General features: G+C 35.8%; 1 protein-coding gene and 1 long non-coding RNA gene across 2 annotated transcripts in view; one reads left to right on the top strand and one right to left on the bottom strand.

The window, feature by feature from the left end:
* The window catches only part of PDE4D (phosphodiesterase 4D), a 651,373-nt gene that overhangs the window by 126,310 nt on the left and 512,725 nt on the right, over positions 1-12,338 (top strand). The gene's annotated exons all lie outside the window — the stretch shown is intronic.
* Positions 1-12,338, bottom strand: part of LOC118156669 — a 25,666-nt gene that overhangs the window by 10,504 nt on the left and 2,824 nt on the right. The gene's annotated exons all lie outside the window — the stretch shown is intronic.

Below are 12,338 nucleotides of genomic sequence, written 5' to 3'. Positions count from 1 at the left end.
TTTCTTTCTTTCTTTCTTTCTTTCTTTCTTTCTTTCTTTCTTTCTTTTTTTTTTTTTTCTTTATTCTTTTTTTCCTTTCTTTAGTCTGCTCTCCCAGAAGCCCAGACAACATTGTTCCCTGGCTCAGCCCTGGCCAGCAGCAGGTCCCTTTATGGTGCATGCTGGAGCTGACTCTGCTCTGACATGGGGCAGCTGCTGAGCTCTGCTCACAGAGGCCAACCCTGCAGCCCCCATGCTACCAAACCCTTGCCACATAAACCCAAACATAAACATGGAAACCTTGCCTATTCCAAGTGTATATATATATCTTTGTAGATTATAGCTTCATCTGTGATTAGAAAAAGAAATATGAATATTTAAGGGATAGATTATTTTAAATTTTCAGAATAAACCAAAATCAGAAATAAGATGCATTTCTAGGCTGACTGGATTACCCAATTGTGAGTTCTGAAGTTCTGAGCTTTGGAGATCCCAACCTCCTTGCACAACCCTTTCCAGTGCTGGTCCATGTTCACAAGGAAGACTTTTTCCCCTTTGCCCAACAAGTGTAACGCTTTATGATTGCTACCTCTTGACCTTTCATTGTACACCTCTGAGAAGAATCTGTCTCTTCCTTCTCTACAAGCACTGTCTAGCTTGTGAAAGGCTGAAGTTATCTCCCCTTGTGCCTGAACCTTCTCCAGCCCATCTCTCTAAGCCTCTCTTTTGGATGTTATTTACTCCAGCCCCCTGACCACACTTCTGGCTCTTCCTGTGCTGAACTCTCTCCAGATTGTCCTCATCCCTCTTGTACAGTGTAGGCTCAAAGTTGGATTCAGCATATATCAAATTCTGCTACATTAGTGCTGAGACGAGCAAAATACTAATTTCCCCAACTGCTGGCTGTGCTTCTGCAGCCTGTTGTGTGTTTGGAGTTAAGCCTGAGATACATCTATATTTATTGAATTTGAAGACGTTTCTGTTGAAACTTGTGAAATCCAGATTTGCACTTTTGCTTCTGTAATTGATTTGCCTTTTCACTACCTATGGGACTGGTTGTTTCCTTGTTTGTTTGTTTGTTTTTAATTATTTATTCAGGCTTGATGATTTAAAGCTCTCTGTCTTATAAAATATGGTTTCTGTATTCAGGCTTGGTTATTTAAAGCTCTCTATCTTATAAAATATGTTTTCTGTATGTATTTTTATGTTTTGAGGATGTTTACTGAAGTTTTCTTCTCTATTCAGATGTTTTCACAAAAATGTAGAAAATATATATTTCACATACTTACACTCTAGTTGTAAGTTGTTCATACTAGTCATTTAAAAAAATTTTTAGGAGAGAAGTGATGAGAGAAAGGGCAGAACCAGAGACACCTTTAAAAAGAGGCACTATGTCACTTATTCTGAACTTTTTTTCTATCTGAAAACTGACTTATGAGAAACCCAAATATGAAAGTAAACTGGAGATACTGGGATGCCCAGGGGACAAATAAAAGATATTACTTTGTGTTTGATAATGTTTTCCTCTTATTTCTATTTGCTACAAGCAAAATATATATGCATTTTTGATTTTCAGTTTTAAGTGCTTCTTCTGGCTTATTTTTCATGCTTTCTTTAAGATAATGTACATTAAGATGCTTATGGTGGAGGAAATATGGTATATATTTGTTCAAGTTCACAAAAACATTGGCTTCTTTGTATTGTTGGATTCTTGGCGTTTACTTTAGACCTGGTCAGAAATGTGGAGCTCTTTCTAGTATTCTGGCAAATATATAAAATAATCACCCAGGAGACAAAAAAAAAAAAAGTGCCTGTTTCAAAATAAAACAGGAAAAATTCAGTACATGTCCAGCTGATACTGATTATTTTTGCAGTCACCAGTCCTGTTCATTGTCATAATATGTTCATTATTATGTTCATTATTGTAATAAAGTGCAAAATTTGTCAAAAAAGGCAATCCAAGTAGGCAATCCAGAAGTTACCTGTTGTTCCTAATCTATCTAAAAAACAACAAAACAAATAAATAAGTAAAAATGGGGCAAAATGTCATTTATTCAAATTATTTCTTTCAGTTAATAATCTCTGGGTTGGTGACAATTAGGGCAAACGTGAAAATCTATTTCTAGTTCCAGACATATACTCCTATTTTTTTCCCTGTAATTAATTCCAAATTTGGTATTATAACATTGTTCTTCCTTCAATATAGATCCTCTAGCTTTTCTTCAACTTAAAGAGGGGAATAATGAAATCACTAACTTGTTAATACAATTGATGTTCTATGTATATAGCTTTTTAAGAGTGTTCAAAATAGGAAAGTTCAAAAATTGTCATCAACTTGTTTTATAATAGGGAATCGAGACTTAATTCTTTATGCTGAATCAGGAACAAAACTTCTTAGTGACTAAATAAATTTTAAGATATTTTTGATGGTAGTTGTTGCAGAAATAAGAATGGAAGTGATAAGAAATTCAATTAAAAAAATATCTTTTTTTAGAGAGTTTAAGGCAGCTAACAGCCTACAACTTAAGATTATTGTTATTTATAGCTTTACTTGTCCTTGTTAATACGTGCTATACAATGTAATACTGATGTCGAGATGCTTCCAGTGTGCAGCTGTTTATATGATTAAAAAAAAAATAATTGTTGCTTAAAGTTGATTAAAAAAGAAGTTTACATCCTGACTTCCAATTAACATCATTGCCAGAAAATTAAAAGCCATCTGGTCTGCAAGGCCTAACTGAAATTCTTACATTTGAAATGCATTATCATTCTGCACAAATTAATTTTTCATTTCTTTCAATCTCTTCCTGTAGAAAATTAAAATAATAAGGAATAGAAGGCTTTCCTTCATCTCAGAGTCCTTTTTCAGTAGATACTGAAACAACTTAAGCAGTGTTAGAGAAGTGTCTTGTGGTATTCTTGAAGAACAGTTACTTTGATGCCTATGCAAAAATGAAAGGATACAGAACCTCATGCCTGTATTAGTAAGAAACAACATATATTTGGTTCATTTTTATACAGCCAACATACACACAGTTCATGTTACGAATATAAATGCTGACCATGAACTGCTCCTGAATGAATTCTAGTCCAGTGTTGCTTTGCAGATAATTTTGTAAATTATGTAATCTGAAAATTGCAATCTCCATTGAGGGAAATAGAAAAGCATGAAATTTCATCAAGCTTTTTTTTTTTTTTTTTTTTTTAAATAATAATAATAATTTTTACAAATGATTTCCACTAAGCCAATTGACAACATATTCGCAGTGGTAGCATTTTACTTCATGTAATCCCATTTGGGATGTTATATGTCCTGTGTCAACAAAAGCTTTGCTGTTTCAGGACTGTTGCATGTTGTTTGCAGACTAGTGTATGTGGCTTTCCATTCCTCTTGCACTGTCAGCATGAAAGCTCAACAGTTTTGTTGGAAAGAGAAAAAGAGAAAATATTATCATAGAACCATTAAGGTTGGAAAATACCTTCAAGATCATCCAACCATCACCCTATGATCAATGTCATCCACTAAACCATGTCACTAAGGACCGGGTCCAAGATATGTTGTAGTAGCCTACATATGCAATCTGTCTACTTGAATGTTCAAGGAGAGCTGCTTCCTTCCCTAAAGCAGAATATTTTTTATTTTTATTTATTTTTTATTTTTTCCCAGCATCAGAGAATTGTGGAGACTTCTCTGTGCTCAAGTAGTTTAAATGTTCCGTAACTAATCCGTCCGTCTCCACAGAGGGTAGGTTCTTCTTGTTGCAGGCATCCCCAGTGGTCTGAGGTCCAGGGTTTCCTATCTTACTAGTAGAACAAGGCAAAGAAATACTGAGTACTGTGGTTTTTCTCCTGTCCTCTGTCACTAGGTATCCTGACCCATTCAGCAGCAGGCCCACATTTTCTGTAGTCTTCCTTTCACTGTTGAGATAACCTGTAGAAGCTTTTCTTGTTGCCTTTCACATTCCTCATGAGACTCAACTGGAGGTGCACTTTGGCTTTCTTAACCTCATCCATGTGAGCTCAGACAGTATATTTGTACTGGGTCACTTGCACCTGCCTTCACCTCTTGTATGCTCCCTTTTCATAATTAAGCTTTATCAGAAGTTTTTTCCTTATCCATGCAGGTCTCCTGCAACTCCTAGTTGTTTCCCTGTTGGCGTGTACAGTTTTGAGCTTGGAGAAGGTGATCCTGGAAAACCAACCAGCTCTACGGGACCCATGCCTCTTCTCACCAAGGCTGCTTCCCATTTCAAATCTCCTGACAGCCCAGATTCATCTCATGGTGCATGCAGGCTCATGATCCTGCCATTTGTCTTTTCCCTCTTCTCATGATCCTGAACTCCAGCCATGTCATAGCTGTTGCAGCTGAGGCTGTCCCCAACATTCAATTTCCCAGCAGTTTCAGCCAAAACCTTCTTGTTGGTTCCTCTATTGCCAGTGTTAGGAAGTTGTCATCCAAGCACTCCAGAAACCTTCTAGGTTTCTTGTATTTTGCTGTGATGACCTTCCAGCAGGTATCATGGTGGCCAAAATCCTCTATGAGGACTCGGACCTATAAATGTGAGGTTTCGTCCAGTTATTTGAAGAGGGCCTCATCAACCTGTTTCTCCCTGATCAGATCTGTAATATCTGACCACTTCAATTCCATCCATGTTGGTCTGCCCACAAACCCTGATCCATAATGTCTCAGCTTGCTCATCCCCTTATCCATGGCAGAGCTCCATGCCATTCTAGCTGCTCTTCAGACAGCTTTGAGGGAGAAAATAAGTTAAAAACTTCCATGTTCCTGTTTTGTTTACTTGAAAGATTTTTAATAAATACAAATGACTAGTTCTAAAAATTGATTAGTTCTTAGGAATACCAATTCATAAGGAACCATGGTTAGAGCTCCTAAATGTACACTGAAGCAGCTTATGTCCCAACACAGATTCCTTTCTGCTGACAAGTCAGTGTTGTAAGTAGGAACATCAGCAAACAGGGTGTGAAGGGAGATAATACTGTTAAGTGCTGGCAATTATTTCTTCTTTGGACAGACGCCCAAGTTTTTTTTTTTTTAAACTTCTAAAAGATATATAGCCTACCCTGTTTTCCCATTTGTCATCACAGTGCCTCTTGAGTTTTTTAGAGCAGTTACGATAAATTCAGTATATTCTGCAATTGTAGGAAGGCTTAACAAATATAAGCTTTGTTTCATAGAATGTTTTCATATTATTTATCCACAAAAAATCTTCATCTAAGTATTTCAGATGCCCCTTTTTCTCCTTTTGACTCTAGGTGGACATAAACTTTTCTCTGTGAGGAGTTTCTGAGAGCATCTCATTGATCCTAACCAGTGATGCTAAAGCTTTTATTTATTTTTATTTTGATTTTTTGAAGAGTGTTCATCTGTGGATAGCTTTACATACTTCTAACAAGTACACTTCCATTAGTAAGTGGGGGAAATAACAATGGGAATCATGAAATTAATCAGTGGAATGAGCTTCTGTGTTGGTGTTGGGCAGGTGTATGCCTCTAAAACCTTTTAAATATTTTTGGTGATTTTTCAGTATTTCATTTTCTCTGATAGGAAGAAACCAAATTTTGTCTGTTTTTGCGAAAACTGCTTATGCTGTTAGCATGGAAAGATGTTTCAGCAACAATCCGTTGTCTATATGTGACAGAAATAAGCAGAGTATCTTTAAAAGCAGTACAAAACTGATGACAACGTGTAATTTTCACATGTAGTTTCACATTGCAGATAAGGAATTTCACCACAAGTGATATTTTTAGTGCATCAACCATACATTAGATTGATGTTTTTGTATCACTTTCACATTAAAGTATTTTTATCACTTACTGATTAAAATATTTTTGCTTCCCTAAATTTTTGGTGTTGCATCACAAAACTTACTTGTTTTGGAAGGTTATAGAACTTAAGATTTTTAATTTTTAATTTTTATTTTTGTCAGATGTGCAAAAAAGTGTACATTGTAAATGTCAGTGTACTGATAATTACATTAGAATAATGATGAGAAGAATGTTTGCTCTTTTCTCGATCTTTAATTAAAAGGTAAATCCTCTACTCAATATTTCTGCTTCAATGATATCCTAATTGGTGTAATAAAATTATGTTTATTTGCTATAGCTTTAAAAAGGTAAGTAATAATCAGATGTATTTATTTTTAAAAATGAAATAGTCTATTTCCACCCTAGAAATTAATTCATAGAAATCAGATAATAAAATACTTCATACTGCTCATTTAATTTTGAAAGATAAGAATCAAAATTTAACCTTTTAGTGATTAACAGGGATAGATGGCATGGGATCTATAAGGACCTCTCGTCTTTGCTGTCAGTTTGTTTATAATGGTGCAGATATATTGAAATACAGATGCATGCTACACATATGCCCATCTGGGGATACAGCTGGTACTTCCGTGGCTGTTCTGTGTCTCTAACACAGGGATAATTAAAGAGGTATACAACATAATGGAATTTTAAACACAATTATATTTGTGAAACTGTGATACAAGTATGTAAGTAGTTTACTTTGGAAGCTTGAATACATAGGAAAAGGGAAAGAGAAAAGCAGAAATTAGTTTCAAATATGGCATGCATTGGCTGGAGAATGACTCGAGTTAGTATACAGTAGGTGTCAAAAATCAAATTGCCTCAGTTTCTCTAATTGGTACATGAAGCATATGAAGTATTCATAAGTGGTTCATGTGTATTTATCGATCATCTTCCAGTAATATAATGTTTTGAAAATTAATTATTTTATAAAATTTTATATTTATGAATTTTCACCTGAAAAGGTTTAGCTAGGAGAGACCTCTAGAGTCGCAGAGTACTGCTCATCATATGAAGAAAGATGTTTTTTTCTGCTTGGAATTTCCTGTGACAAAGTTGATTCAATAAGAGTAATTAAGAGTAATTAAGTGCTAAATTCTCTACTCAACTACACCTACACCCAGATGTTATTCCTATGAGAATTATTACATGCCTACATATATGTGTACAGATACAAGAGAAACTTCATTGCTTTGCTTAATTTGGATATTAAAGAAAATTTACTATCTATCATTCCAAGAAAATGCATTCAAATCTTTGGAATAAGGCCAAGATGGTATTACAGAAGACTTTGAATAGCAGGGACAGGGGATAGAGTGTGTGTCCATCTTTCCAAGTTTGCATACTGATGGTTCAGTTTTCACTCTGCATCATTGGAAGTAGGAGTAACTTCCACAGCTTGTTGTCCTACCCTACAATGATGTTGCATCGGTGCATATTAGCTGAAGACCTAGGAATTGTGAGCTCATACCATACCATTTTCCTGAGAAATAAATGTGCAATTCATTGTGGTCATAGCCATGGGGAAGTGGCTGAGTATATACTGTGAGCCCTCCTGCTGGAACAGAACATGTCCTGCCCTGAAGTAGTCGGAAGCATGGCATCTTTGGAGCTACTTTAATGGAAAAAAAAAATCTGTAGAATTAATATGAATACTAAGGAATTTGAAATCTTTCTGCTTTTCCCATCAAATACGATTTGCTAACGAGTATTCTCTGTACTGCTTTTGGAGAGAGGTCTTCCTTCAAGGATATCCTTGGAAAAGGGGAGTATAGCTTTGCTGACTGTATCAAGTGTGGTGTGCAGCTTCAGCTGGTATTTTCTTTGAAATAATAAAATAAAAAAAGCTCTTGCCTAGCTTACTTGATTTCAGAGGAATAACTCTAGGGATTAATATGGCCCTCTGATTTTGTTACTTTAGCCCTCTCTGAAGTCTGGGCTCTGTTGGAATTACTGCTTTATTGGGTCTATATAAAATTTCAGTACTACCTTGGATGTGATTTATCCATTATAGTCATTTTATTTTCAATATCCACTTGGCTGTGTTCCACTGAAAGTCCAGCTGCCTTAGACTGCACTCACTCCTTCCAGGATTTTGTGCCACGTAGCTGAACTTCATTTTGTAACTGATTTGGACACATTTCTTCGCAGTATTGTACTTTTTAATTCGGGCAGCACTTCAGTATACTCACAACCCTTAAGGATACTGGTCAAAAAGCTAGTGTAGAACAGAGAGTGAGATTGTGCAAATGTTCCTTCTTAAATTTTCAAAGCAGACAAATGTATTTTCTGCTTGTATTACTACAAACTTTTCCTACTGTAAAAACGCTGACTTAAAAAAAAAAAAAAAAAGTCAATTGTTTATTTTGCTTATTTTAAAACTTTGTTACTTCCATAATTGAAGAGAAGGAAAGTTCATTGTAGTCTCCTCTGTTGCTCAGGAAGTATAGGAAGATAAAGCTTGTAAAATATGCTTTCATAACATCAAACCATAACAGCAGCAGCAATCTTAAAAAAAAGTGTGAGTTCAGCCTTGGGTACACAGGACCTTTGTGTACATGTTCAGAAGTACTATTTTGAGGGTGGGGTAGGGTACATGATCTTTGTTTAGAGGTTGAAAACATATCTGTTCCCAGCAGTGGAGTGTACGGGCAACATGATAAGCATTACATTCACATTGTTTGTCTCTCCTGTGCCCTGGATTACCTGCACAAGGGACAATGGCCCTTGCTGCAAGTATTTTCTTTTCTTGAAGTTGTGCAATTCCAAAGATATGAAAGCTCAGGAAAAAATAATACTTAGAAAATGAACTGGCAGAAATGCCTACTATCTTGGCAGAACAGCAAAAAAACTGAAGGCATTTATTGTGAAGACATACAGCAGTTCTTTTCAGTTCATGCTGTATAGAAAGAAGCCAAGGACCTGCACCTTACTTTGTAATCCATTAGCATTCGACAAAGAAAATCTGTACTCAGTGGAAATGCAAATAGGTGATCTCTCTACTTTAGTGTCTATTCAATGCTTTGTGGCAAATATCTGCTGTTTCTTTTTACTGTGTGACTCACGATAGAAATTTGAGCCAGTAGATTTGCGTAAACTTGTGAAGGGGGTGGGGATGGGTGCTGTTTGTACTCGTTTTGTAGTTTTTAAGCCTGATTTTGCTTGGTTGTCAGGAAGATCAATGGTACTTTTGCTTTTGAACCAGAAACTGAGGGTCTTGTTAGGATGAAGAAGGCAGACAATTCTTGACCAGAGCACTGCATTCATGCCTTAAAGGTAAATTGATCTTTAATAGGTGACTTGACTTGCTAGTTCTGCAAGTTTTCTTCTTCTGTGAGGAGAAACTCTGAGTATGTAGTCCATTACTGATTCCCGAGGGCATTGAACAAGTCTCTCTATTTACATTTTCATGAAAACAAATTTCAGATTTTTTCTAGAATTTTCTAGATTATTAAATTGTTTAAATATAAATCCTACTCTCTGATATATTTAAACTTATGCCATTGCTTGTGTGATAAAAATAATGTTGGCCCTTTTCTAGTGCTACATGAATTGTGTTTTTGTTGTTGTTGTTGTTGTTTGTTTTGTTTTGTTTTGTTTTGGAAGGAACATAGTCATATTTTGAATTGAAAACTTAAAATATGATCACATTTAAAATTCTTTAGCAAATGAATTAAAATCATAAGTATAGTACTTTTTTGCTACGTTTAACAGAAATTATGCTAGACCTACTAAACAAAAATTGAATCAATCTGTTACTGCACCTGCTCAACAGATCTTACTAAGAAGCTGAGGTTCAGTACCATTTGATGAATGACCCTGAAAAGAACATTTTGAAGAAATATGCATTACAAAGTTGAAGCAATATTTCCACACTTGAGTACAATTTTCAGATTTAAAAAAAGAAAGAAGAAAAGTAAGCATTTAGAGTAGGCAAAGTGGAAGTAAGAGATTTAGTTTTTACATAAGTTGCTTGTACATACTACAAATGTTAAGACTTCAGGATAAAAATAAAGTCTTAAAAATGATAATTCATTAAAATTCAAGAAGCAGGAAAAAGGATGTGAAAGAGGAAAAGTTTAAAAAATTACATACAAGCAGTTTTAAGGATTGGTGGACAAGAATTACCTAGTGTTAGCAGTTCCTTCATGTATTTTGACTACTGTAGTCTTAAGACATTCAGAGTCTTTGTGCTGGCTTACATATTGAAAAATACTGAAGTCATCTCCTTAGCCTATGGCATCCATGAAGCTTGTCAGAAACCTTGCTTTCAATAATTCTTTTACACTTGTCTCTTAACAATGCCCTGTAACTGTACAAACCTAACGATAGACTAAGCAACGGTGATGTTGCCTTGTTATAACTAGGATAGATAGGAAGTTTGGATGGAGAGGTTAAAAAAAAATAAAAATCAACACTTACATGCTAGATGGAAAAGAAAATGACTAAGAAAAGATAAAGGATGAGAAACTGAATAAGAGCTGTTTCTCTTATTGTATAAGCAAGACTTCATTGGTGCCAGGTATGGATCAAATGGCTCCCTCAAGGGACGCGAGGCTAGATGCAAGACTGTTGTTTTGACCAGACACTAATGATTTATTTGTGGTTGCTAAATTAAGTTATTTTAGTAATTATCACAATGCTAGGTTGTATCAGACATTTAAAAACCGTGTCATGAAACTTACTAATGAGGTAGTAGTACTGGGCAGAGAATTCATACCAGGTGTAGCTCCAGTAGGGTAGGGGGTCTCAAGTTACTCTCATTGATTCTTCTACTTTGGTGCCCCGTGGGTATGAGGTTCTTTAGATTGAAGTCACAAGGCATCAACAGCATCAACAGCAACTTCATATTTAGTAATTACTTCATCATCAAGAATGTCATTAATGGTCAATACATTGCGATTTTAATTTCTGGAGAAACTTAGCTGTGATGAAACCAAAAATGTTAGAAGTATGCTTGTGTGCTCTTAGAAGGTATCCTCAAAGCAGTTTTACTAGTTTTCAGACTTTTTTCTTTTTTTTTTTTTTTTTCTTTTTTTTTTTTTTTTTTTCTTCAGACTATGTGCAGTGGCCACTAGAAAAATAAGCCATTTAGTTGGTGATCTACTGGATAGATCAATGAAGGTCACATACATTTCATACAGAATATACTGAGCCCAATTCAGAAAGCAATTTTGTCAACATTATTATAAAGAAAACTTGCTATGTAATGATGGTAGCTAACGCTAGATAGCTTAAGATCCAATGTTGAAATTTATATCCATGTAACATTTTGCCCAATTATTGTATGCTTTCTGATGCTGCTGTCTTAGGAAGATGTGGAGAAAATCTCTTTAAGGCAAGAGGTCAACTCTAGTCAAGGTTAGGATAGACACAGGAGTTGAATAGCAGAATTTAAAAACATTCCAAATACTAAAATACCATTTGCATAAAGAATCAGAATCAGACATAGACAGCCTTTATTTGTTTAAGGAACTTATTTTTCATACTGTATCTCAGAGTTTGAGTTCTGAGCAGTATCATAGTGGCTAAGATCCAGTCCTGTATTGTCATCCAAAAATGGTTTCTAACATATACAGCATATGTTACCACTGATTAGAAGAAGCATGGCTGTGAACTGGGATTTCAGGCACTTCAAAATTCTCTTCTAGAATATTTTACAGATCCCTGTGATGCCCACGTGTAGTGACTTTGATAGCAAATGGTGTGCAGACAACATCCTCCTAGCAGCATTTGAAAGTACAAGGACAATTCCAGAAAATGTACTTGAATGTGAACTTCTTGTTGGTGTGTACAAAGGAGGTTATATGATGGCCTCATGGATGCCAAACATCATTAACTGGTTTGTGGTTATTCTGTCCTTCTTAGCTCGATGTGCAGCAGGTACCAATGTTGGAGGAATTAAAAAATGGAACACGTAATTTCATTATATTTGTATAGGGAGAGAGTTCTTACCTACGAGAAAAAAACTAACTTGGACTGAGAACTGGATTCAGAGCTCCTGTGTGTAAATTTTCTGTGAGGGAGCAGGCCTGGCAGTTGGTACTGCTATATATATATTCTTTTCCCTTATCTGTGACTGGCTTTCTGTTGTCTGGACAGGAAAGTGGTAAGTGCTCCTGTTACTGAAAAGGTGGCAGCCAGACAAAAAACTGCCGTTGTGTCTGACCAGGCACTTGGCTGTGGTTTCTGTGTTCCTTAGAGAGTAACAGGCAGCATCCTCTCTCCATTCTACCAGATGATAGCAGTCTCAAGAAGCCACTTTCCAACTTCCTTTCCAAGCTACTGTGGCTTTTACCACATTTGTTGATTGAGTTCCTCATATTCGCCTTTGTGGCTTCTCATACTCACTGTGATGGTTGCAAAATACTTTTTGAAGTAGCTACCCAAGACTAGATAGTACTTTGAAAAACAAAGGAAGGGAAGGGAAAGGAAGGGGGGGGGAGGGTTGTGGAGAGTGGTGTAGGGAAGGGAAGAGAAGAGAAGAGAAGAGAAGAGAAGAGAATTTTTTTTTTTTTTTTTTTTTTTTT

This window comes from Oxyura jamaicensis, chromosome Z (assembly GCF_011077185.1).
Source record: "Oxyura jamaicensis isolate SHBP4307 breed ruddy duck chromosome Z, BPBGC_Ojam_1.0, whole genome shotgun sequence".
Lineage (NCBI taxonomy): Eukaryota > Metazoa > Chordata > Aves > Anseriformes > Anatidae > Oxyura > Oxyura jamaicensis.
The sequence above is the reverse complement of the archived record's forward strand: the minus strand, read 5'-3'. Positions and strand labels throughout refer to the sequence as shown.